General features: G+C 44.7%; 1 long non-coding RNA gene across 2 annotated transcripts in view; it reads left to right on the plus strand.

Annotated features, from left to right (window-relative positions):
• The first annotated feature begins 600 nt into the window (after window positions 1–600).
• The window catches only part of LOC138504878 (uncharacterized), a 456,652-nt gene continuing 429,394 nt past the window's right edge, over window positions 601–27,858 (plus strand). For both annotated transcript variants that reach the window (XR_011280030.1, XR_011280029.1), the window contains exon 1: window positions 601–799. This is a non-coding gene — a long non-coding RNA (uncharacterized lncRNA). The remainder of the gene's footprint in view (window positions 800–27,858) is intronic.

Genomic DNA, 27,858 nt, shown 5'->3' on the forward strand with positions numbered 1-27,858 from the left:
GCACGAAGAACAGGCCAGGCACGAGGAACACAGGACAGGTGAGGCACGAAGAACAGGCCAGGCATGAGGAACACAGGACAGGTGAGGCACGAAGAACAGGCCAGGCATGAGGAACACAGGACAGGTGAGGCACAAAGAACAGGCCAGGCATGAGGAACACAGGACAGGTGAGGCACGAAGAACAGGCCAGGCCAGGAAGGAGGGTCGCTGCAATAATGCCAAAGGGCCGCAGACGTGTCCCCAGGGTGGTCAAAACACCCGTGTGTCCTGATAAGGCTCCAGTTGACGCGCACCTAGTCCATCATTAGCAGCACCCCTGCCCAGATAAAAACCCGATGAGTGGGCGCCGCCATGCTCTATCAGGCCGGCTCCTTCCCGCCCATCGTGTGCAGCGCCCGGGAATCTATGGAGAGTCACGCGCAGGCGCAGACATGGGCCCCTGAAACGGTCCGTGCGCAGGCGCAGATACAGCCTGTTAACGGTCCATGCGCATGCGCAAACAAAGACCACTAAACGGTCCGTGCGCATGCGTAGACACAGACCTGTAACGGTCCGCGCGCGCGATGCTTGCTTTGCCCTTAGCAGCCATGTGTTCCCCATAGCACCGCGTCTCCTCACGTGACCCCCCCCCCACCTCTGCGTGCGTCTCCTCAGAGCACCCAACTCGACTTTCAGAGGATGCCTCGGGGCCGCCACCCATACCTGCCTACGTTTGAAAATCAAAACTCCTGCGATGTAGCCCCGCCCACAGTCACACACTCCGCCCATTTCCACATGGCTCCGCCCGCATGTCAAAAAGGTAAACTCTCTTGTAATGTGATGTGACGTCAGAAATTTGCAGTTCAAATTGAAATATGCATATTTCATTAAATTGCCTTTTCACAACCACCCACATTGCATAGGACAAAAGGCATTTGCCTTCCATACAATCAACACGTTAAAATGGGCGCATGTAAACTCCAAGAACCAACACAAAGGTTTTCACCTTAGTAGTTTTTCACCAGGTTGTGTAGTGCAGCGGTGAGTTGTCCAGCCTGCAAACCGGATTGCTGTGGTTCATTGGGGCTGAGTCCACCCTAACCTGGGCAAAAAGAACGAAAGCAAAAGAAACGCATGTTCGCATTGAAAGTCGGCAAAAAAGAATGAAAGGTGAAGCAAAATAAGCGCGTGTTATTTTGCTTCACCTGTATTCTTTTTGCCAATGTGCTGGAAGCGTTACAGTCATTGTTGCAGAGACAAAGCCACACTCGGGCAGGGAGCCGTGGCAGCGCAGTCCTGCAAGCATAAAAAAAACAAAAAAAAAACAATCAGTAAAAGCTGTCCCCCACCAAAATTCCTGAGATTCCAGGGTCTTTCCCATAGCTCTCAACTCACCCGCTTTTGGGGGGTGTCACCCGCCTTGCAAAGGGCTGCCTCACCCGCCAAGCCTCCTGCACGCCCATTCATTTCAATGGGCGTCTCACCCGCCAAAAACAAAATCGGGTGATTTCACCCGCCTTTGCAAGACAAATGGTTGAGAGCTATGCGTGGGACCCTTCTTCATTGGAACCATATATTTACTGTATAGCAGTGCAGACCACCCAACACGAGCGCCTTCATCCAAGGAGAAAAAAGCCCCAATGCACCCCCAGCACCCGTCTCAAGAAAATGATTTCACTGCAGTGCACGAGCAGAGAAGTGCAAAGGACTGGTATGCAGAGGCAGACACTCAGGGAAGGGGCTTATCCAAGTTAGTGGGCCATCACAGGTGCTTTCCAAATGCCACATCATGTCATATTTTAAGGCAGAAGCACCTGCTTCTGTGGGTTTACCAGTGTCCGCTGTGGTTGCCACAGCAGTGGTCATTGGGCCTGTAATCCCAAAGTTGGCTGCAGGTTGCTCACCGACCGCAGGCTTCTGAAAGAAGACTTTGCATCCGGCATCAATGGACTATTCAGCAGGTCGGACTGTACAGTCGCCCATAGTAATACTGGCATATATGTGTGTAGCCCGCATGGACCCATATGTAAACAGCCAGCATAAAAACGTTTCTTTTTACTGGCATTTGTTGTGGGCAAAGCCACCATGAAAATGTTTTTAAAATGCTCTTGTGCACTTTTTGCCATAGGTCTATGTTGTGATGGGCAAAGTGCACAGTACTATTATGTATTCACATATCCTTGTATGTTGGGTCACGAGAGTACCGTGTGGTGTGTATTTCGTACAGAGCAACTCTATTATGAGTCATAGGGTTCTAGGAATGTTTTGATTTGATGTGCCTGACTGATGCGGGAGTCTCAGTTCAGTTGGAGCTGCCGCTCAGTTAGGTGCCTGCTGTCACGCTTATCTTAATCAATAAACTCCCGTTGGAGTCTTGTCTGCCTGGCGTCCTTATTTTCACATTGGCGATGAGGATTGTCGTGCTACTAGCTCGTCTTCTTTCCCCTACCGGGGCCTGTCGGATCAACGCCTGTTCATCCTGCTTCTGTGCGTGACAGCAGGCGGAGCGCAACGAGGCCCAGTGGAAGAAGGATCAAGACCAGGTCAGGAGGCGTACCCTGGAGGGTGGGGGCTGGTGTGCCTTTGCGCTGCGCTTCCCAATTCAGCGCGTGCTCGCAACGTTGTTGCAGCCCTGCGTGAGGCTGAACGCAAACCAATTCACGTGCCTGCAGTCTCTTGAGCTCGTGCACCTGGTGAGGAAGTGGGTGTGTCCCTCTGACGTGGAAAGAGCTCCTCTCCCATGCTGACATTGTTATTGGGTTGCCGAGCAACACCCTTTTCATTGGAATCTCCCTGCCTTCTTTGAAGGGCATTGTGACGCACTCACAATGAACTACTGAAAGACCCTGCAATCAATCGAAGGCTCCGTTCTCTACACTGTTGCCTCACACACTTAGCCACAGTTGTCTGCCGCGACATGGCAGCAACGATACCCCCAACTGTGCCTTTCTTGAACGAGCCTGGCCGTCCCTCCATCAGGTGGGACAGGTGGAAGAACATATTCGAGAACTACTTGGTAGCGATGGGTGGAGAGAGGTTCAGTTCGGCTCGTAAAAAGGCATTGTTGCTTCATAATCTGGGAATAGAAGGGCGCACTGTGTTTGATGGACTAAGCAGAGGGCTTAGTGCCGAAGCCGAAGATTTGGAGGAGTATACATTCGCCCTCAAGCAATTAGAGGATCACTTTGAACCGAGAAAGAATGTGAATTTTGAGAGGCACAGGTTCTTCCAGCGCGTGCAGGAGCCATCAGAGTCAGTGGAATCATACATAGCCTCCTTCAGGACTCTAAGTCCCTCTTGCGAATTCGAACACCTCTCTGACTCACTCATCAGGGACCAGCTGGTGAGGTGTACGAACAATGTCAGAATCCAAGAAAAGTTGCTAACCAAGGACATGAAGCTGGAGGAGGCTGTGGATCTAGCCAGGAGTATAGAGCAAACATCAAAATATGTTAAGGAACTGAGAATTGACAAACAAAGTGCCCAAGCCGTGTGTGCTGTTGATCAAAAGAGGAAGCCGAGTGTCAACATGAACCGAAAGAGAGCGTCGAGCATGAAATGTACCAGATGTGGCAGTCTCAGACATGGATCAAATTACCCTTCTTGCCCAGCGAAATTTGCTGAATGCTTCAAGTGCAGAGGCTGGGGACACTTTACCAATGTTTGCAAGGGCTCATCGATAAATCTCCTGTAATCCAGGAACGACAATGAAGAAAGTGTTTGTTTGGGTTACAATATACAGGAAGTGTCCACTACACAGGACTCAAGTCCCAGGCATGTGTTTGAAGTATTAGCCATTGGAGGAGAGAAGGAGGGGCCGGTGGATGTGTTCATGATTGATGGTCAAGAAATAGTTATGAAAGTAGACACGTGCTCTCCCTGGACCATCATATCGAAAGACACCTTGAAGAGAACCCTGAAGAGGGATGAAAGAATTCTGAACCCACCTGACATTCAACCCTGTGGTTATGGAGAGTCTCCAATTAAAATTCTGGGTCAATTTTCTGCAAGAGTTGCATATAAGGGGAAGGAATGCAAGGCTAACATTTTGGTCGCAAAGACGGGTGCCTCCCTATTGGGTTGGGAGGAACAGAAAAATCTGAGGGTCAGGGTGCAGGCCAGTGCTCTTGAACCCGTTGCTATTGCTGAGATTGATGATGTATGGTCCAAGGAGTTTCCAGAGGTTTTCTCTGAAAACTTGGGCAGGCTCAGGCATTTTGAGCATCATATAAAACTGAAGAAGGATGCCCAACCTATCGTTCATAAAGTGAGGCATGTGCCGTTAAACATGAGAGCGCAACTGCATAGTGAACTGGATGATTTAGTTTGCAAAGGTGTGATTGAGCCTGTGGCGGCTACTGAGTGGTTGTCACCTATAGTGCTTCTGGCTAGAAACAATGGGAAATTGAGGTTGTGTGTAGACCTACGTAGTCTTAATCATAATATATTAGTGGAAAGGCATCCTTTGCCCAATATTTCAGAAACACTCTCCACCCTTGGTGAGCCCAAAGTGTTTTCGGTCATTGACCTCTCTGCTGCCTATCACCAGGTTCCCCTTTCCAGAGAGTCACAACACCTTACTGCCTTTATCACACCCGAAGGCACGTTCAAATATAATCGCATGCCCTTTGGGTTAGCGTCAGCTACTTCTGTGTTCCAAAAGGTGATGGAGGAGGTGTTGAAGGGTCTGAAAAACGTAACGGTATTTCAAGATGACATTTTGATATTTGCGAGTGATGAGTCAGAGCATGACAAGGCACTTAGGGCTGTATTATGTAAGTTAAGAGAAGCGGGGTTGACAGTCCAGAGGAGCAAATGTAGGATAGCTGTTGGGGAAGTGGAGTACCTGGGACACAGGATTTCTAAAGAAGGCATTTCTCCCAAGAGGTCGCTAGTGGAAAGTATCAGTAATGCTCCCCAGCCTCAGGACAAGGACCAATTGAGTTCTTTCATGGGACTAGCGGAATATTACCATACATTTGTGGGTAGATTTGCATCCATCTCATCCCCTTTGAGAGATTTGTTAAAGAAAGGGGTGAGGTATGAGTGGTCCAAAGAGTGTCAAGAGGCATTTCAGCAGATCAAGGAAGGGATTGCCAAGGCACCGTCATTAGGGGGATTTATATCAGGTAGGAAGACCCTGCTTTCAGTTGATGCAAGTACCCTAGGATTGGGAGCTACCTTGACTCAGTTTGATTCAGGTAAGATTGAACATGTCATTGCATTTGTGTCCAGGCCACCTAGAGGAGCAGAAAGGAATTATTCTGTTATCGAAAGAGAGGCTTTGGCCGTCTTATGGGCCATCACACACTTTAGATTTTTTCTGTGGGGTCGAGCTTTCCTTGTCAGAACAGATCACAAGCCCTTGGTTCAACTGATGAATAGTTCTGAGCGGGCCAAAGGGTCTCCTAGGATTTGGAGGTGGATGGTGGAACTCATGAGCTATAACTTCAGAGTGTGCTACATTCCTGGGAGAGAGAATGTGGTTGCAGATTGTTTGTCTAGGTTGCCTGTAAGAGATGGTGAAAGTGGTGAAATGCCAGAATATCAAAATGTTAGTATTGCCGAGATTGAGTATGATGCCATTGATAAAGAGAGATGGGTAAGTGCTGATGAGGAGGACTAGATATTAAAACAAGTCAAGGTGTGGACTAAAGAAGAATGGCCTCACAAGAATGTGATTGGAAAGGAATATGAAAGGTATTTTGGTGTGAGGGATGAGTTAAGTTTGTCGGAGGATGGGTGCAAACTCAGGAAAGGAAGCAGGATAGTACCCCCCACTGGGGTTAGATCTCATTTAGTAAACATAGCGCATCAGGGACATCTAGGTATGGGGGGAACCAAGAGGTACTTGCGGCAATCTTTTTGGTGGCCGGGGATTGATAGTGATGCAGAAAAGTGTGTCAGAGGCTGTAGAGAGTGTGAGAAAAGTGACAAGACCAGGATTGTTAGAGAAGTGCCAATTACGCCTGTCAAAGTACCTAGTGAGCCCTGGCAAAAAGTTGCAGTTGATCTGATTGGGCCAATACAGAATCTTGGTGATGAATACAAATATTTCGTAGTGTTAGTAGATTACCATTCCAAATGGATTGAATGGAAGCCTTTGCGTGAGGCTACCACTGCTGAAATGGTGCTATTTTTCGAAGAAGTGTTTTACAGAGAGGGTTTCCCGGCAGAGTTGGTCACTGATAATGGGGTGCAATTTTGTTCTGAGAGAATGCTAAATTTTTTGAAAAAATTCTGCATCAAGTACATTAAACAGCTTTGTATCACCCCAGGGCTAATGGCCTTGTGGAGAGAGCTAATAGGTTTATAAAGGGTGGTCTACAACTAGCTATGGCTTCAGGTTTGAAATGGTCTTGTATTTTGAAGGAAATGATATGGAACTATTGTACTACGCCACACTCAGTTACAAACATTTCTCCATTCATGTCTCTGAAAGGAAGACAACCTGGCACGAAGCTTTGTCCGGGTTGGCTGGACTTGGCTAAAAGTGCCAATGTTGACCGTGGAAAGATCATGACGCTCATCAAGGAGGCACAGGATGTGTACAAAGAGAGGTTTGATGAGGACATGAAGGCTAGGGTGAACAATTGGAAAGTGGGGGATCTGGTACTCATTAAGAATCCTAGACTTGCGTCCAAGTGTGTGGAAAGCAGATATATTGGTCCTAAAAAGATATCTGCTATAAGGGGCAATGTGGTTATTATGGAGGGAGGAGAATGTTGGTCGATGTCCCGATTAGTGAAATGTCCAGTTGGTGTTGAAAGCAACGAACACGGTAAATGTGATGAAGGCAATAACAATCTTGCTGATTTTTGTGATAAGGGAAGCAATCAGCTGTTAGATGAAGACTCTGATGATGACAGTCAAACAAAACTTGGAACAGAGACTAGGTCAGGAAGAGTCAAGAACAAACCCAGTTGGTTTAAAGACTACTATGTAAAAATAAATCTGATCCAAATGTAAGGGGTGAGATGTGTTGTGATGGGCAAAGTGCACAGCACTATTATGTATTCACGTATCCTTGTATGTTGGTTCACGAGAGTACCGTGTGGTGTGTATTTCGTACAGAGCAACTCTATTATGAGTCATAGGGTTCTAGGAATGTTTTGATTTGATGTGCCTGACTGGTGCGGGAGTCTCAGTTCAGTTGGAGCTGCAGCTCGGTTAGGTGCCTGCTGTCACGCTTATCTTAATCAATAAACTCCCGTTGGAGTCTTGTCTGCCTGGCGTCCTTATTTTCACAGTCTACCATACAAAACCAATTGCAAACAGTGTGGCTTTTTGCCTAATTGTTAACAGAAAGTATATGAAAATGCACCATTGTAACCCAAGTTTTTGGAGTGAGGGGAGAAGGGGTCCGGAGGTGATGATACCCCTGGCAAACCCATTGGCTGGTTTGAGCTGCCACTGGTCCTAGAATGCTCGCTGGAGCACAAGCAGAGAGAGAACTGATGTGCTGAATTGAACAGCCAACGCCTCTGTTTTTCTGCCCCAAGAACTGTGGAGTAATTAAAGACATGTGTCATAATAATTTGTTTTTAATGTAAGTAAATCATTTTGAATGCTCCTAAATGGTTCTGAATGATGCTGACAGCCTTTATTTCGCGCTGCAGTGGATCACCATTCACAGGACCTGGTGCGGTGCCTGCAAAGGGATGTTCATGCTTGGATTGTACACACTAAACTATGAGAGGAACACCCCAAAGAATCCACCGTGGTGGTAGCTCTACTTTAATTTGCACAGTACAGTGGCAAATAATCCTGAAGAAAGTTCTGAAAATAACTGATGAGAACTGAAACATGTCGAGTTCATGTATCTGGTTAAGTAGATAACCGTTCAAAGATAAAAATCCTGATGATAGGGTAAAAACAACTACACTAAAGACAGTTAACAACATCTCAGTAGTAGTTATCAGCCAAAAGAACTTGGATTATTACCTATTAGATTAGGTTATTTTTTTTGTCACCGTTGAAATATATGTTTTAGACAATGGATTGTTTTTTACATAGTGTTTTAATATTGAGTACGTTTGGAAATTAATGAATTTTGTATATGAATTTATTGAATAAAAACTAATATGTACATTGAGAAACAGCACTAGTTTAATGTTTTGGGACTGTCGATAGGAGCTAACTACCTCTCGTTTAAATTAACATGCTTGGATTGTGTCATGATGGCCTGTTACAAATATCGAAATGCTCAGTTTATACAATGTCTTGTCAGCATGTTTGTGTTTTTGAAAAGAAGACCGATTTAGATGGCCTACAAATCTGCAAGGTTTTTTAATAAACCTGCTACCTTTCAGACCCCTACCATCAGAAAATGTGAGGCAAGTCCCGAGGTACAACATCAGAGCCACAACATTAGAAGCACTAATTGGCACAATTATAGACACTTATTATGCTACAACAACATATTAATCTGCAATATAAAACACTATCAGAGCATTTAATTCATCCATGCAAATGACTAAACTGTACAAACCATGAGAACAAATGACAATACATTCTTCATTTATTAAAATTCTGCTGTATTTGTTTCCCTTTTGGACACATCAGACTAGTGAACCTTTTATTTTATTTTTTACACAAACTAGTACCTCACATATCTACAATGTTCTATACGAGTTAAATAAGTCGATGTAGCGGAAAGTCTGACAGTGAATCCTGTATTCCATATAAGTAGGAACCTAATTACATGCAAAATGTACTTGTCAGATGTTATTTATTAGAAACATTAGTGTCTGGTACACATTTGAACACATGGCCCAACAGCCACAAATGGGGACTAAGGGAAAGCCATGAGCCGGCGTACTAAAGAGTAGACCCACATGGTTTGCTAAAGTCAAAGGCTTACATTTTCCCATACACCTCAACTTTCTGGTCTGCAGAGCAATCCTACCTGTTCACAATGTTACGTGTGCTGCTTTCCTTTTCCCATTTAAGCTGCAAGCTCAAACAGAATTTGAAATATGTAAGATGTTCCAAAGTTTTCCTGACCTCCATGACTAAGGCAAAATAAGTGTTTTTTTACTACAGCATTCAATTAATCTATTTGCATACAAATGTTTAATCTGGTCACATTGGAACACGCCGTCATATTCTCAAGATTTACCTAGCCTGCATATTACTCACTTATTTAGCAATCGGGCCATTTTTCTTCCCATGAAAGCCTGTTTAATGTTAGTCAGAAATCATTCTGAACGTTCCAAACTTTGCAGCCATTCCCTGTACATCCGGACATCAATTTATGAAATACATTTGAATTGCGAGCAAGCAATCACTTCGGTGTCGCTACAGCGTCAAAGGGACCTAGCATGTGAGTGGGAAGGGTGCCTGAATCCTACCCTATCATGAAACTGGAAGGGCTGGGTGGATGTTGCGCCCATGTTGCAAACAAGGCCATTAAAACACATGAACAAGAAGGTTCTGATGGCACTTTCCTACTTGCTGGTCTCTGAAAATAAGCTACGCCGAGACCTGTCAGAGAGGTTGGAGAAATCCCTCCATGCATCATTCATGATCTCGATGAAAGGCTGCATTTGCAGGACTTGTTTACCACCAAGCTAATGAAGCAGGTGACCACTGATACATCTGCTCTGCAGATGACCATTCTCAGCTGTCATAGTCTCACTGTCTGGGTGGGGACACCAAAGTCTGGCGATAATGGTCCGACCGACTCGTTTAGACAGAGGCTTATTTTGGACCCAATGAAGTGCCAGTAGCGTATACTGTAGAGAGTGGTGGGCTTTCTCTTCCCAGATGATAGTATGACTACACACCACTGGAAGAGGGAAACTCGAGACTGCCCAGCAAGCATTCCTAGAGTGGGCCTTGAGGGTGAAGTTACTCTTTCTAGCAAAAGAGAGGTTCTGACTGTTTTCAGCTTCAAAGCCCAGACAGTGCAAAATACCTTTTCGACTCCCTACAAGAAGAGACCCAGATGGACCGTGCGTCCCCTGGCTGGGAGGCTTCTTCTACAGACAGAGAGGGTTGACCCTGGAGGCCTATGTGTTAGGTGGCAAAAGGCTGGGTGGATGTGGTAAGGCAACAGTTTCTATGGTGGGTTTAGCCCATGAGGGTTTTAACTGTTGGGGGGTGGATGGTGGTGGGAGGGATTCTTATCAAACTGCTGTTCTACCTACAGACCTTCTCAGGAGTGTGTTCAGAATGATTTCTGTTTGGTTTCCTGACCTTTGATGACCTTTAGTGTAAATGTTTTTCTGTTGATCAGTGATTGGTGGATTGTGTCGTTTTCATTATCAAATGCCAGTGAAAAGATTCTCAAAGGTTTTTTCCCCCACTAATTTCTTCATTCTGTCTATGCCTTTGATTAAATTGGTTTAGACTGTACTGTTGCTGGAAAGCAGTCTTCAGATTGCAACATCACAGGAATGTTTTGGTTTAGGAGGTAAAATCTCCTTTATACCCAAACATCCTGTCGCCTTTCCTTCATACTCGTGGGAGATCTGCGGGAAGAGGAGACAAGCGAGCATTAGACATAGAAGCGTTTTATATGTGTGCACAGGCTGGACTCTCGGCCCACAGTCCCTTTTCTGTGTACGTACTTCCAGAGCACGGGATTGGCAGCTGAATGTTTTTTCGGCTTGCTTGACCTGAACGTCTTGGTATTTTTATTTTTGTCAATTGTCTTTGTCCATATGAAACAATCTAACTTTATGGTAACAGTTCTTTCTTGTTTTATTGCATGCTAATCTGAGGGAGAACTGCCCCCTCGCTCACTGAAGATGTCCGAGCAGGAAACTAGAGCCAATGTTTCTGCCCCTCACTAGAAATCACTTTTTAAAGTGTTTGCGAGATACCGGCGGATGCGAACTGTCCTATTGACTGCAGCTATTGCCTACACTCCTGTCACACCCAGGGAATTGTCCCATCTGCAAGTCATTTTCTCAGGAGAGTGTCAAGGACAGGAGGCAGCATCTCTTCTCAGATCAGTGTGGACTTTCTATCCTCAACAGTGGGAAGAAACAATAAAAAGTAGCCTGGCAGCAAAGAGGCTGAAATGTTAGTCATTACCTCCAGGAAGAGGACCCTGTCTGGAAACTGAGTAACTGGAGATAAAAGGGTTATAGGTGCTGGCCTTATCCTGGCTAAGATGCTAGCTCCTCCCCACCACCCAGAAATTCAGAGTCACCAAGTCTGAGATAGTGACTGGAGAAGTTGCATAACCTGTCTTGTCCACGGGAGAGGCTCCCCTGCTCACTAGCAATATCAAGGCTGCAGGATCTGCCGTTGAGTCAGTCGCGCCCTCTCAGTGGTATAAACGGAAACGCTATACTTGCTCAAGTTTATGTCTCTGTCATCTGCTACCTGGTGACCAACGCTGTGCCGGTGACAAAGCATGATTTGCAAATCTTTGTCAACTGCGATTGGTGTGAAGCCAACATCTTTGTCCATGACCTTATCCATGTTGATCCTGTCGAAGTCTGACTAGTCAGTGACTACACATTCCCGGTCAACGCTGCAGGTTACTCCTTCAGTGACCATGCCCATTCATACCTTGGAGTGCACCACAGTGGTGGTAGATGCTGGTTTGATGTTGGTAGTTCAATCTTTTAACCTGTCACTTTTCTCCAAGCAACAGTTCTCCCATGTGCTCATTAAATTCATCTGGAGGCTTCCTCTGGTATCAGTTTGGATATAGATATGGAAATGGGGGTGATGACAAAGTCAGAAGTAGAGGAAAGGCTTGCATCTTCCCAGAAAATCCCATGGGTCATTACAATGAATTGTGCAAGATTACAAACCCCGGAAGCCATGACTTTGACGAAGTACTGGATCTTTGGTCTTGAGTTACTGAGTAAACTTTCCTTCGCTTGCCCATCTTCTGGGGTCCTGCTGAACTCCATTCTACTGATGATTTCTGTTGCAGAAACTGCCATTCTGCTGTCTGTCATTTGCAGCAATGCCTACTGCTGCTCCAAGGGATGCACTCGTCACTGCACCACCCTCTTTACAACTTCTTTGGGATCTTGTTAGAGTTCCCAGACCCACATGGAAGGGCAAGTGGGGAGCGTGGGGAGGTTGTTCCTCTGTGGTTGTTGGGCTCCCTAGTTGAGCTAGCCTTTCCAGAACAACACTCCGACCATCGACACTGGTGACGTCACTATTTATCACTCTGATTCTCTCATCCAGGAGAGTGAACTCTTGAGTTGGACTGCCTTGGATGGGTCCTCTTTTCCTCTTGAGTTCGTCTTTGGATCCAAACTGCTCTCATGACCCTGTGCGCACAATTTCTACTTACTTTTCATAGATTAATATGACCCATTAATTCCTGTAAAATACAGTCTTAACTTTGGTACTTCACATAATTGTGTTGTCGGAGACTGTGTGTACCAAAGTTTTGACTTCCTTGCCTAATGTGAGTGCTCCGAGCCCGCTAGGACGACCTTCTATGTTTTCAGCCATAAAGTCTGAAAAGTAATTTTACTTCGTTACTTGTATATTTTGTAGTTATATCTTATGTACTACTTTGTTATAAACAATATATATTTTTACATATATATTCTGCGGGCTTAAGAATCAAAAGTATTTACTATACCTTTAAGACAGCACATACGACTACTGTGGCCATTCTTCCACTTGGAGAGTCGGGAACTAAAAAGCAACACCCTGCAAGCCAAGTAGGTTGCTACATATCCATGCTCCTTTAAAATGTATCCTTGAAGAGACTTAGTGACCTTCACCAATTCGGGTTCGGGCAAGATAATGAAAGTTTCACAATCAGTCCTGCAGTCGGTAACGCGCTCAGGTAAAAAGTACAAAGATACAGAGTCAGTCCCTTCATACCTTCAGGGCTTTCCACAAATGTACTGAGCTGACAGGACAGTGGTGTCTTCTACCCTTTCCATGCCCCATATAGTGTTAAAACTGGGCAAAGACAGACTAGACACAGTGGATATGGTTCATAAGAGAGTGACTTTTTTCTTTTTTTTTTGTTCTGTGGTGCTTATGTATAAAGTATGGGCTTGGTGCAACACCCGAAGGAACAATCAGGGATGTTTAGAAATGAAAATGGGATTTCTTATAAAAACAGTATCCAGGATGGTCTAACATGAGCTTTCCTATGTTAGTGGTTCACACTGTATGTGATGGAAGTCATACAGTTCCAAACACTTACTCTTGCCCTTCCTGGGACACACGGTTCTATATAGCAGTGTTCAAATAGAATGGTGTGATTAATCCTACGGAGTCATCACTAAATCGCAGCCTAAAGTCTCCTCCAATCTGGCTAGGGGAAGGCAGCTGCTACCTGATCCTAACCCTAGGTGAGGTAACATGAGGGAGGACCACATGCAAGGAGACGGCGGTCGAGTAAGTTGTGACATTGTTAGGAGAGACTCAGTGTTCATTTGTATTTGTATTTTTTGTATTAGTATTTATTTATTTGTAGAGCGCCTTCAGCCCTGAGGCAGCTGAGCGCTGTTCTTACAGTTTATACAGTGTTACATATAGCATTCAAATATTTACAATGGCATAGGATATACATTTTAACATTTACAATCTTATATACAATTTACAGCAATGACTGGTGTTACGGTAGTAGCTAGTTAGGTGTGTTATGATCTTGATCCCGCAACCAAGTTTTTAGTTTGTTGCGGAAAGCCATGAAGGAGGGTTCAGCTCTAATGGAAATAGGAAGTGTATTAAATTTTTTTGCTGCCATTACTGTGAAACTGACCCTCCTGCCCGTTGTTGGTTAAAACGTGGTATAATGACACAGTGAGACTGGGAAGTTCTGCTTGGTTGCAGTGATGTGTGACGAGTAAAGGTGTCACAAAGGTAGGTGGGTGTCTGGTTGTAGAGGCACTTGTGTATTAGTGAGAGTGATTTAAAATCTGTTCTTTGCTTGATGTTCAACCACTTTAGGTTCTGTCTAGTCTTTCTAGGTATGTTGCAGGCTGATCTAATAGCATTGTTTTGGAGAACTTGCAATTTATTGATATTCTGTTGGGAGGTGCCTAAGTAGAGCGCATTACAATAGTCTAACTTGGATAGTACTAGGGCTCTTGCTACTGTGATGCAGTTGGGGGTGGATAGGTAATGGCGGCAAGCGGTAATAAGCTTGCATGTATAGGAAGTTGCAGATGCTAAGGCATTAGTTTGTCTCGTAAGAGATAGAGTGGAGTCAATGTAGACACCAAGAGTTTTCACGTTATTTGCTACTTTAATAATGTTGACGTCGATATTGAAGGCTGTGAAGGGAGTTCCTAATTTATTAAGTTTGGCAGGGGTACCTAGTAGTAATAGTTCTGTTTTGTCGTCGTTAAGACATAATCCATGATTAGCCATCCATGATTGTATGGTGCTGTATATGTCGTTCAACTTTTTACTGTCTATGGCGTAGTCACCTGTGATAGGAATGAGTATCTGGGTGTCGTCTGCATAGTTAGTATATGTGACACCCAGATAATCAAGTATATCAAATAAAGGTTTGGTGAAGACATTATAAAGTGTGGGTGACACACAGGAACCCTGTGGGACTCCGCAGGAGACTGGTGTGGGAGGGGCTGATGCAGTTGCCGCAAAGACCCTCATAGATCTATTAGAGAGGAAGGATTTAATCCATGAATTGGCTTGGTCGGAGAAGTGTGCGGCAGATGACAAGTGTTTGCAGAGGATTTCATGGTTCACAAGGTCAAATCCCGCAGATAGGTCAAGTAGTAAGAGAAGGGAAGATTTCACTTTGCCTTTTAGCATCTGGATTTGTGTCTTTAGATCAATAAGTGCAGTTTCAGTTCCATATCTTGGTCTAAAGCTTGATTGTCTTAAACCAAGCAGGTTATTGGTTTCCAAATGTTTCTGGATCTGGATGTATGCTGCACGGTCCAGTATTTTCAACAGGAAAGGAACTGTGGTAATCGGTCTATAGTTGGACGGATTGTTAGGGTCCAATGTAGGTTTTTTCAGGGAGTACCCAGGCATCTTTTCAGGTTAGTAGGAACAGAACCTGTGTCAAATGATGCATTAATGAATGTGGTGATAAAAGGAGCCAGCTCGCTGGCTGCATCCTTGATAAGCGTGGCCGGGCAGGCATCAACCTTACAGTTTGAAGGTTTTAGTTTGAGTATAATATTCTCTACTTCTTTAGTGGATAGAGGTTTGAAGCTGAATTGTGGCAGATTCAAGCTGGAGGTAGGGAATGTATTTTGTATTAGATCATTATCAATAAGATTTTTATTGATGGATATTTTATTCAGTAGTAGGGTAATTTTGTCTTGTAGGGGATTCTGTATGCTGGTACACCATAGGGTGTCCTTGGTGCAGGTGTCGGGTATGGGGGCAGGTGATTCCAGTTCTTTTAGGATGTTGAACAGCTCCTTAGTATTGGAGTTAGCTGGCTATGTTATAATTAAATGAGGCTGCATTGAATAAATCTTTATTTTGTATAGATGGAGATTTTTTCCATCTGCATTCCGCTGAGCGTTTCTCTTTTCTAAGAGTTTTTAAGTGGGGTGTATACCATTTGTTAATGTGGGCACTAGGCTTGGATTTCTGTACTTTGAGAGGGGCTATCTTATTAATAGCGTTAAGGATGGTGTCATTGTATAGATCCACTAGATCAGATGGGTCTGAGAAGGTAGTAGTGGGATGCGTGATGGGACGTAATAAGGGTAGCATGTTTTGAATTGTGAGGTTACGTTTACATCTTATCATTGAAGCTTGAGCTTGAATGGGTAAGAGCTTCGGTGTGGCTGTATCAAGGGAGAAGGTGATTAGATGGTGGTCCGTCCATGCGTATTGTGTATTGGCCAGTACCTTGATATTACAGTTAAGGTCTGCTAACCAATCAAGTGTGCGACCTTTGTTATGTGTGAGACAGATAATACGATGAGTAAATCCTAACTCAGAAATGGTGTCCATGAGGGCGGCTGCTTTGATGTCATTAGGGTCAACAAGACCTAGGTTAAAATCACCTAAGATTATAACTTGTGATTTACATTTAGTATTAGTCGTTAGTAAATGTGAGATGTCATCTTCAAAGGTAGTAGTATTGCCGGGCGGTCGGTAAATCAAGTCCATGGTGATGGTAGTTGTGGGGGAGGTGTTTAGTTTAATTGATAGTAGTTCGGTAGAGGGTAGATGCTGGTTATTAGTCAATCTTAATTCTAATACTGTTTTGGAAATGAACGCGACTCCCCCTCCTTTGGCGGAGGTTCTGTCCGAGCGTAGGATGGAGTATATGTCTGGTAGGGCTAATGCTAGTGATGGACCGGAAGAAGGATTCAACCAAGTTTCCGTGATAGCCAGGATATCAAGGTCATTGATGGATAGGATGTCCAGAATGTCTAGAGCGTGCGCTTGGAGGGATCTTGCATTGATGAGACCTATTTTTGTTTTTAATTAAATTATTTATTTATTAGATTTTCAAACAATCAGAATACATATCGCCAACAGTTTAACAAAGTATTGAACTCAACACTCAATAATACATAGGCAGGTAAATGAAAGCATTTCGAAATATGCATAAACACAGAAACATTTCAGCGAATGTAAATCAAAGTTGAAACCACAACCAAAATAAAACACCTATTCACATTCTCACATATCGAAAATGAAGACACAGAACAATACAAAAACAGAAAGACAACACACAGACGACACAAAACAGAGCAAAAACAAGACTGGGGGAGCTCTCAATTAATGCGTACATATAGAATCAGGTGGTTGGGTCCAATAGGAGTTGCTAATCCTCAGATACATAGTCACCATATAAGTCTGTAAATGGCTTCCAAAGGGCTTGATACTTATCCTCCTTCCCTTGTCTCACAAACATCACCCGTTCAAAATTCGATAATACCAACAAATCATTAATCCAATTCTCTACTCTAGACTTCTTCCTCGTCTTCCACAACATCAGTACTTGCTTCACTGCAACAACAAGAGCTTTATCAACCCATTGTCCATACCGATGGGTAACCGCACAACGCCCTTTACCTGATAAAAGCAACACCTGCATCGGCATCCTAGGAAAACCTATAGACAAGATCGCCTCCAGTCTATCTAGCATATCCATCCAAATTTCTAACACCCGAGAACAATACCACAACATATGAATTAACGTTCCTGTCTCCTTCCCACACCCACAACACAAGTCATCACCAGCCAGTCCTAGTTTATACATACGCAACGGAGCCCAATATAGATGCCCTAACACTTTCAGATGAATCAGTCAACCTCAGATCCAACCTGCTTCTATACCCTACCCCCCACATGGATTCCCATTCCTTTTCCGTAATATCACAACCTAACTCCTGTCTCCATTTCTCCAAAGCTTTTCTCCCAGCATCCACATCCTTAGAACATACCGGCATCAAGCTAGTATAAGTGTATATCATCCGTGGGGATGACATAAGAATCTGACCACCCGCTGATATCTCTTCCAGTGGTCCCGCCAGCATAGTCAATCTTTCACCCAATAGCGTTTTCAACTTCATACACCTATTCAGTTCCCTCCTTGCCAAATGAAATGTCCTCTGCAGCTCCTCGAATGATAAAATTCAACCATCATGCACCACATCTCTAATACACAAAATCCCTTTCAAGATCCAACTCCTCCAACATAAGGGTTTATTGGCTATTTGCAAGCTCGGATTCAGCCAAATAGAGGCTCCATAGTGTAAGTACAAGTTCCCCTGAAAAAGACTCATCCACCACATCAAGACTTCTTTAGACACAGTAATAGTTGGTAGTCTACTTCCCCTCCCAGGTAGACGGCCCATTGAGGTAACAGCATGTAACGGAAAACCATTCAGCTTACATCTTTCAATTAGCACCCAAAAGGGCTCTAGCCCACCTCCCACTGAAAAATAATATGCTGCCTTTTTTAAAATAAACCCTTTATAGTAACGTTCCAAATCTGGGTATCCAAAACCCCGCAGTTAGTACTATGCATCAGAATAAACTTCGGAATCTTTGGTCTCTTCTTGTCCCCCCACAGAAAGTTCTGAAAAACTCTATCAACTCTAGCCAGCATCTTTTTTGAAAATCTCAAACGCAAAGACTGCACAACATAAAGTACCTTTGGTACAAGAGTAATCTTAATAGCGTTGACCTTAGCCCAAATCCCCATTGGTAATCGTTCCCATCTTCTAATATCCGCATTCAAGGTAGCCACCAATTTTTCTACATTGAATTCCACCATTTTTTTGACATCCCTAGTCAGATAAACACCCAAATACTTCACATGTGATGTAGTCCATTTGCAACACAATCCAAAAAACAACCACGCACACAAGTACTCGTACTCGGAAACACCTCTGTTTTGTCCCAATTAATTTTATGTCCCGACAACTTACCCACCCTATCAAAAATACGTTTCTGAACTACACTACTTCGCTCAGGATCCGCAAGAACCATCACCATGTCATCTGCATATGAAAGGACTTTAACTTCCATATGACCAAATCTCAGACCCTGAACACCTCGTTCCCCTAGAATATACGCCAATAATGGCTACAAAGCAAGGTTAAACAAGTAGGGTGACAACAGACATCCCTGCCTTGTCCCCCTAGTCAATCCAAAAACATCAGACAAAACACCATTTACCCAAATCCTTGCCTTGGAACCACTCTGAAGACAACTTATTATCCCCAGAAAACCATCCCCAAATCCTATCCTCCTCATTGTAAATTGCAAAAATCTCCAACTCACCCTATCAAACGCCTTCTCCGCATCCATAAAAATGAATGCTGCGTCTGACAAATACTCCTTTTAAACTCATTATATCAATCAAAGTTCTAATATTATCATATCCAAATCTGTTCCGCAAGAACCCCACCTGAGATGTATGAATCAATTTCTCCATATATTTTTCCAACCTATTAGCCATAACTTTAGCAAACACCTTCACATCCACATTCAGCAATGAAATCGGCCGATAATTGCCACAATTTTTCCGATCTTTCCCCTCTTTCGGAAGCAAGGTAATCATGGAGTGATCACTTTCTCCTATCCTCCCACCTCACCCTCCCTACCCCTCAGGCAAAGCCACCCTCATCATTGCCACCCACCTTCTCGGTCATCCGACCCATGAAGCGCGTGTCAGTTGCGGCTTTCGCTGCCACCTTCTCGCCCCCCCTCCCTCTTCGGCTGACTCCCACCCTGACACAGCCCTCTCCTTGCTCCACTCTGCTATATCTGATACTCTTGATATCCTTGCCCCTGCCATGAAAATCCGCCTGAAGCCCAAAGCCAAATGTAACTCCTGGTATGATTCGAATCTCGTCACCCTAAAACGCAAGTGCAGGGTGGCAGAGAGGAAATGGCGTGCTTCATGTTCATCCTCTGACAAACTGGCCTGCCGCCTGCTCCAAAGGCAATACCGTCTCTCTGTTCTCACCAAGAAGAGAGCCCCTATCCAAGCCCGCATCTCTGTAGCATCTAACAACTCGGCTGAACTCTTTAAAATCTGCAAGGAGCTTGCCAACCCTGCTGCAGTCTCTACCTCTCCTGTCCCCTCCCAGGCCCTCTGCACTGCACTGGCCTCCCACTTCATCTCTAAAACTCAGGACATCCTGTCCTCACTCTCCTCCTATCACCTCCCCCCCCTCTCTTCCCTGCTCTTCCTCTGGCCCTTCTGCAGCCACCCCTCCTCCCTCCTTCTCTGCCTTTCCCCTTTTTTCTGCTGACGAGGTTTCCAGACAAGTCCGATCTATGAAAGTCTCGTCTAAACAGATTCACCCCTGTTCCTCCAAAACTATCAAGGACCACATCGACTCCCTGGCTCCTGCCCTGGCTGACTTTTGCAACCACTCCTTCGCCTCTGGAGTCTTCCCATCCCCCCTCAAGCACTCCCTTGTGCACCCTCTCCTTAAGAAACCCTCTGCCGACCCCTCCTGTCCGGCTAACTATCGCCCAATCTCCATCACTCCCTTCCTGGGCAAGCTCCTGGAGAAACTGGCCATCTCCCAGCTTAACCTCCATGCTGAAGCTGTTGATAGTCTCCATGACCATCAATCTGGCTTCAGAGCGGCCAGAAGCACGGAAACTGCTCTCCTGAACATCCGTGAGGACCTGCTCTTGAACCTCGACTCCAACACTCCGTGTGTTCTCATTCTGCTTGATCTCTCTTCTGCCTTTGACACTGTCAACCATGCCATCCTGCTCAACCGTCTCCGTGATAACCTGGGTATCACTGGTCAGGCTCTGGCGTGGCTGACCTCTTTCCTTTCCAATCGACCCTCCCAGGTCCAACTTGGGTCCTTCCTCTCTGATATCTTTTTCTCCACCTGTGGCGTTCCCCAGGGATCTAATCTCTCTCCCTGGCTGTTCAACCAGTATCTGGCACTCCTTGCCCACCGCATCGCCGCCCTCTGCCCCAACTTTCAGTGCTATGCGGACGATACCCAGCTCATTTTCAGGCTACCCTCGGCCTCCTCCTCTCCCTCCCTCATCTCGGACTGTCTGTCTGCTATCCAGGAATGGTGTGCTGCCAATGACCTCTGCCTTAATGCTAGTAAGACTGAGATCCTACTCATCGGCACACCCACTCCCTCCTTCCCTGCAGCTCTCTGGCCGGCCTCTCTGGGCCCTCTTCCTGCTCCTACCTGCAAGGCAAAAAACCTCGGGGTCATCTTCGACTCCACACTCTCCTTCTCTCCTCATATATCTGACGTCTCTAAGAAGTCACATTACCAGCTGCACCTCCTCAGAGGTATTCGTCCCTTCCTCTCCTTCCCCCAGAAGCTCACTGTCTCCCGAGCCCTGTTTCTCTCGAAGCTGGACTACTGTAACAGCCTCTATCTTAATCTGCCTGCCTCCACTCTCCGCCCTCTGCAACTCATCCAGAACAGAACTGCGAGACTTGTCCTTGGCCTCAAGCCCAGGGACTGTATCTCTCCAGGACTGAAATCTCTACACTGGCTCCCAGTGGCTGCGAGGATTAAGTTCAAAACCCTCTGCATTGTCCACAAGGCCTTATGGGGCCTGGGGCCTAAATACCTTCAACTCTCTCTTCCTAAATATCTTCCTTCCCGAGCCCTACGCTCATCCGTCTCCAACTCCCTCAGGGTCAGCCGCTTCTCGAAGCAACGAGCTGGGGGTAGATCTCTCTCCGCGGCAGGGGCCTCCCTCTGGAACAGCCTTCCTGCCTCCCTGAAACTTGAGGAAAACCATCTCCGGTTCCGGAAGCACCTCAAAACCTTCCTCTTTACTTCTGCTTTCTCTCTCCCTCTCCCCTGCTAAATGCTTCACCAATACTGCACTGATTCTGCAACTGGGCCACTCTCACCGACCTCGGTCCTGGGCCCAGTCACTCTTCACTTGCACTGCCTCCCTGGCAACCCCTGCACTGCGGGACTGTCTCTGTATCACTACAGCCCCCCCCCCCCCAGCACTTGTCTGCACTTACCTTGCACTTGCCACCAGCTGGCCCTATTTATTTATTATTTTATTTCTGTTCTACTTATTTGTACTGCACCCCCCCTTGCACTTTTTCCCTTCCCCCTACCCCTTGCACTTGCGCGGTCTGAATGACACCTGGCCTAGTAGGATCGTTGTCTGTCTTCCCCTTGTTCCCCCCTCCCTGCCTCGTCGCGCCTTGAAACACTTGTGTATAGGCGCGTTACAAATGCCTTATCATATCATATCATATCATATCATTGCCTCACACATTGATTGACATAAATCTCCTTCATGTATAAACATATTAAACAACCTACATAAAATTGGAGCCAAATAAGATCCACATTTCCTGTAAAACTCCACTGTAATACCATCCATTCCCGGAGATTTACCTACTCCCAACTGTCCAATAGCCAGCAAAACCTCATCCACCTCAACATCCAATTCCAATTCTCCGTTTTCCTCCAACGTTAACCTAGGAAGATCCAAATTTGCAAAGAAATCCTCTAATTCCACTTGAGACAGGAACACATCCTCTGAGTACAGTTTCTCATAAAATTCCTTAAAACACTTACAAATATCTACACTCTTTACCATCACATCACCACGCTCATTAACTAGACTCTGAATAAATGGTTTTTCTGTCATACCCTTTAATCTACTAGCAAGAAGTCTCCCACTCTTATCCCCACATTCCCAAAATCTCTGCTTTGTATAAAAAATACCCATCTCAGTCAAAAGGTCAGTCTTACTGGCCAACAACTTCCGAGCACGTAACATTTCCATTTTATCCTCAAACCTTACATGACTGTGCATATACATGTTGCAAATCGGACAGCCTACTCTCCAAATATTTCAATTCACTCAAATGTTTATTTTTAAAGTGCGCAGTTCTACTTATAAATTCACCCCTCAATACACCCTTAAAACCATCCCACAGCCACCTGAAGTCTGCCGACCCCTCATTCTCATCAAAATACCTCTCCATTAATGTCTGGATGGTCTCACAAATCTCCTCTTCATTCAAGACCCCTACTTTAAGACGCCACCTAATAAATGTTGGAACTTCTCGATCTATAATCACCTGTAAGTCCATAAGAGCGTGATCCGAGATCCCCGTTCCCTAATATTTACACCAATTGTTTTATCCAACAATGTGTCAGACACCAAAATATAATCTATCCTAGAAAATGTATCATGTACCGGAGAATAAATTGTATATTCCTTTGAAGAACTTCCCTCCAGACATCCACTAAACCAAACTTCTGCAAAAAGAAATCAAACTCCTTACAAATACCAAAGTTAGCATACCTACACTGACTAGTCCGGTCAATTTTATAATCTCTAACGCAATTAAAGTCACCCCCTAAAATAATTGTTTCTCCATGCATTTCACTGAGCAAACGTGAAATATCCTCAAAGAACCACTTACTCAGCGAACATGGTCCATATATACACCCCAACGTGATTCTCTTACCACAACACTGGATATCAACAAAAATCATCCGACCCTCTCCGTCCATCACCACTTTATCAACATTGAATTGTAATCCTCTTCTAAATAGGATGCTGACCCCCTCTCGATTTAGCCAAATGACAATTAGAAAACTGCCTACGAAATCTCGAATTAAGTAATAGGTCAATATCCTCATTCACCAGATGAGTCTCCTGTAAGGACACATCATCTGCTTTTGCTCTCCACAATCTCGCCATAACTTTCTTACGCTTGCGTGGGCAGTTCAAACCCTTAACATTCCAAGTCAACGCCGATGGTGAACCCATCCTCCTACAGTAAACTAACCAAAAGTAGCATTGCACAGGTCTCCATCATAGGTTGAACAAGACAGTACTGAACCTAGTAATGATATATACATCTAAAAATACAAGAACCCAATCTACCACAGCATCTAAATGAGGATCCACAGTAACAAACAACCCATAAAGACAAAACAAACACATAAACACAGACCATCGAAGAACAAAACCATTTTACTATCTGGATGTAGCCTCCAGATTCCACATGAGTGCACATCCTACCCGCATATAGCGCATTCCAACCCATCTCCTCCAGGACCCCAGCCCAAAAAATCAGCAGCAACACTAAATTCCTTCTCTCCAAACAAACCCTCTAACCAGTTAACACATGGAACCCTCCCAGCAATCCCTCCACATCCTTCCAATACAGTGCATCTAAGGAGGGATTGAAGTACCACATTTAATATGCAGCCTCGAAAAGGACAGTTAATTGCAGTACTCCACACTAGAGCAAGTATATTTCCCCACCACATCAAGTTAGACAGAAACCACGTCAATGTCATAACAAATGCCAATTCCTAAGCATATGCTAAAACAATGTCATCCAGTTCCAAAACACATAAACATCACTCACACCCATTCCAAACGCTAAAGCCATTTCCAGACCATTACACAAGATAACAACCAAACAGCAAGTATCTAAACACATCAAGTATTCGCACAGAAAACCACCCAACATATATCTAGAAACACCGCCCATATCCCAACATTGCATCAATGAGTCTACACCACCCTCTTACACTTAATTCAGTAAGATGTAACACAACCATTACCCCCCGTAACATGTCGGTGTACAACATATGGATAAGAAAACACAGGTGCAACATCCAATAACATAGACCACCTCAATGTCAAAGCTTCAATCACCAAATTGCACGGGTAGTTGGGGGACAAATATTCCAGAAAACAACAAAAACCACTACATTCCTATAATTGCAGATCCTTTAGGTGTGTCAACATGTCAGGCTACGTGGCACGGAGATGAGCTGTTAGAACACTCCCCCAAGAAACCATGATGCATTAGATATTATGATTGGAGACATGGTTACATCAATCCACCCAACGCTGTCACTTCCTTAAGGAATTAGTATTAGTGCTCCAAGTTGCTATTACAGATCAAATAAGATCAATAAGGCCCAACTCACGGTAGTAATACAAATCAACCTACAGCCTGGAAGATGAAGAGCAAACGAGCACATGAGATTACATTGGTGAAAAGTAAAAGAAATAACCAAACAGGGACTGGCCGTATGTAACCAGAACCAGCAAGTAGTTCAACAATCCTGAAGCAATAGTTGCAGGAGTCACCCCCCTCTGCCTCAATAAAGGCAGTGAAAAGATGCAATAACCAACAGCTGTCAATCATGATCATGTTTTATGCCATAATGACCCACTCCGAGCGCTCCGTAGTGCAGGTAAGTCTCTATAAGGAACTTCCTCTGTTTGTCTATATAATATGTCTCATTGCCCAATATAATATCACACGGAAGTTGGTGGCTCCTGCAAGTTCATGAGCATGTTCTCATAACGCACAGTTCTTCAAGTTCCCTCTCTCCAAGTCACGCATTCAGAGCCCACTCCCACGCACTGTCCCCGCTGACTCTTTATCAACATACCCAAGCAGCAAAGCAGATAACACTGGACGGCAGTTGGAGCACCAATAATGGGCGCGTAACAGCTCCTGGCCATAGGACGATAGATAAGAGCGTGTAATTGACGATACAGTCACAGGGACCCCAGCCCCAACTCTACTCCTCACCTCACTGCCACCATAGAAGCACAGGAGGACGCTTCCAGCCAAGCACAATATCTCCGCATTCCATGCAAGCTCGACCATGTATTTTGATTTCTTGCCTTGTCCCGGCGCCCATTCCAGATGATAAAAGAAGCCATCCAACCTATTGCCGGCAGCGGGGAATGTGCAAGTGTTCAGTGCACCCTAACCAGTCGCTGCATTCAAAAGTACACCAGAGGCACCGAGCGTACGATGAGTAATACGCGCAGATCCGGCAAGCAGGTCACGTCACGTACATCACGTTGAGTAGGTCCTTTTCTCTAGTGTTTACAGTTGCGAGGTCCCGTGCAGCGAGCTATGAATTCAAATAAAAACATGTCTCAACGGCATTTGGCTAAGTTATAATGCAAAAAAAATATAAACACTGCTAATAATATATGAAATAAACAAAACAAACTAAATAATGCCAGCAGTAGCAAACCACACTCCAAAGGCCTCATCTTTTCTTTTTCCCATGCAATCCATTTCTTTGTGAGCTTGAATCTTCCATGGGTTCAACCTCCAGATCAGAAAGAAAGGCTTCTGCACTACGAAAGTCAGTGAATGAGTGAGTTTGTCCATTTAAAACCACCCTCAACACTACAGCATATGGTACTTTAGATGCTTTCTTCTTGCTTTATCCTTGGCCACATTGAATGCTCTCCTCTTCTCCACAATATCCTTACTAAGGTCACCAAAGATCATAATTTTGTTGCCTCCCCAGTTTAAATCCTTTAACTCACCAGTTCGTCTCAAAATCAGCTCCCGCACTGGAAATCTCAAAAACTTAACAATGAAGTGTCTTGGTCTCTGTCCAATTGCAGGTTTGGGTCCCAAGGATCTGTGGACCCTCTCAATTTCCAGTGGGGTTTTCGGGTCTAATTTAAGCGTCTTGAATAAAGCATTTTCCAAAAACTCTGCAGGACACCCTTGCTCAATGTTTTCTCGAAACCCTGCTATGCACACATTATTTCTACGTGAAATATTTTCTTGCTCAGATCATTTCAAAGTCAGTTTTTCTGTGAGCATTTGTAAATCCCTTATTTTTTCAGCCGTCCTTCTTGAATCCTCGTCCATTACAGTTAAATGAGTCTCCACAGAGGCAACCCTGGAAGTTATTTCACCATATCTTTCCTCTGAAGCAAACAGCTTGGCTTTGATCTCAGCAATGTCGGCAGTCATTATGGTCAGCATACCCAAATCTTTGTCTTCTCTGCTCTCACCATCCACTTTGTCGCCTTCCCCTTTCTGTCTCTTTGAAGGCTGTAGCTTCTCAGGGGTTTTCTCAGCCATACGTAATCAAAACAACAAAGAGATAAGTACAGGGCTCAGGAGCTCAGCTCTCAAGCTGCCATTCCCTGGAGCTGCAGGATGAGCTTTCCCTAATAACTAATTATCTAATGGCATGCTGTCAATGGAAGGTTCACTCTCCCAGAAGTGCCCAAAGTACAAAACATGAAAACTCTTTTAACCAACATAAAAGTGGTAAATTGGGGGTTCAGGAAGTTAATGATTCTGCCTAATATAGAGGTCCAAAACCCAAGGGTAAACTACCAATTCTTGTAACAACCGCCCATACATGTGAACACTCTCAGTTAACAAATCAGCTGAAGTTAACCGATCATAAAAGGAACAAAAACATTATGGACTTCATGTCCCATAATGCTTGTAGTACTGGGGTGAGGAAGATGGACTCGGAGTTCATGAAGTATCATGAGTGGTGTAGTTGTGGTAGAAAGAACCTGAGCGGTTCCTTTAAATATATAAATGGGTTTCAGGTGCAAGAGGAGAGAGAAGCTGATGGTCTAGTAGTCGCAGCAGCAGAACACTGTGCAGGAGACGCTGTGAATGTAAAGGAAGCATGTCTTTGGAGAGAATGCGCAGCAGCTCTCAAGAAATGTACGCTGTGTGGGAGACAAGCTCCAGACACGCTGTGAACTGCTCAGGTACAGAAGATTAGCTGGAGATCACACTCAGATGTCAGAGCTCCCCTGAAGGACTGTGTGTACCGGAGCAGTTCAACCGGAGCTGGCAGAAGCGTAAAGACCCTGAAGAGACCCACAGCAACACAAGTGGGTCGCAAGGAGACGCCAAGGCATACCAGTGAGTTGGGCCGAAGCAGGTGAGCCTGGGGCTCTCCGAAATAGACAGCCAGGTGAAATTGATCCTTTTTAATACCAAAAGAATTAACTGAGGCAAACTGGGCAAACTAACAAGAGATACCAATTAGGGGACAATTGTAACCCGCGTTGCCAAAGCCGCACAAGAGTCATATCAAGGCAAACTGGGCACAACTCTCCTAACAAGGGATATCACTTGGGGCACTATTGTAACCCGCATTGCCAGCACTCGAGAGGTTGCATAAGCATAAAACAAAGGCAGCCGAAGCAAAGCCCTCCTTGTATGAGACCAAGAGGGAGATAGCTGTAACCTGCCTTGCCGACAGCCAAAAGGCGATAAAAGAATAATACAAAGAGAGAGCAGGGGAGAAATTCTCCTTTTCTGGAATACCAATTTGGGGAAGAGCTGTAATCCACTTTAAGAGTCAAGAGACTATGAAGAGAAACAGTTGTTGTTCAAACCTCCTCATTTAGAATGCTGGTGTGGAGAGTTTTTGGTGCAAACATTACCACAGAATATAATTGTAGTAGTAGGAGTTATTTCCTGGCCGGTGAGTGAACCAGGAAAAGGGACCAATTGTCAGGCATCGAGTATACCAGGAAAGAAGATTATTTAAAGTACTGTGCTTGTGGGAAAAACGTGTGGCAGGAAAGAAGTGTTGGTTCCATCACCTTGTCTTGATGAACTGTTGCATTTCAGAAAGTGATTATTGAGCTATCCTGACTAAAGTGTTTCTTTTGAATAAGAAGGAGTATGTGCTAACAATTCCTTGATTTTGAGAAAAGAACATGTGTCCT

This window comes from Ambystoma mexicanum, chromosome 11, assembly GCF_040938575.1.
Source record: "Ambystoma mexicanum isolate Mex_15411 chromosome 11, UKY_AmexF1_1, whole genome shotgun sequence".
Classification (NCBI taxonomy): domain Eukaryota; kingdom Metazoa; phylum Chordata; class Amphibia; order Caudata; family Ambystomatidae; genus Ambystoma; species Ambystoma mexicanum.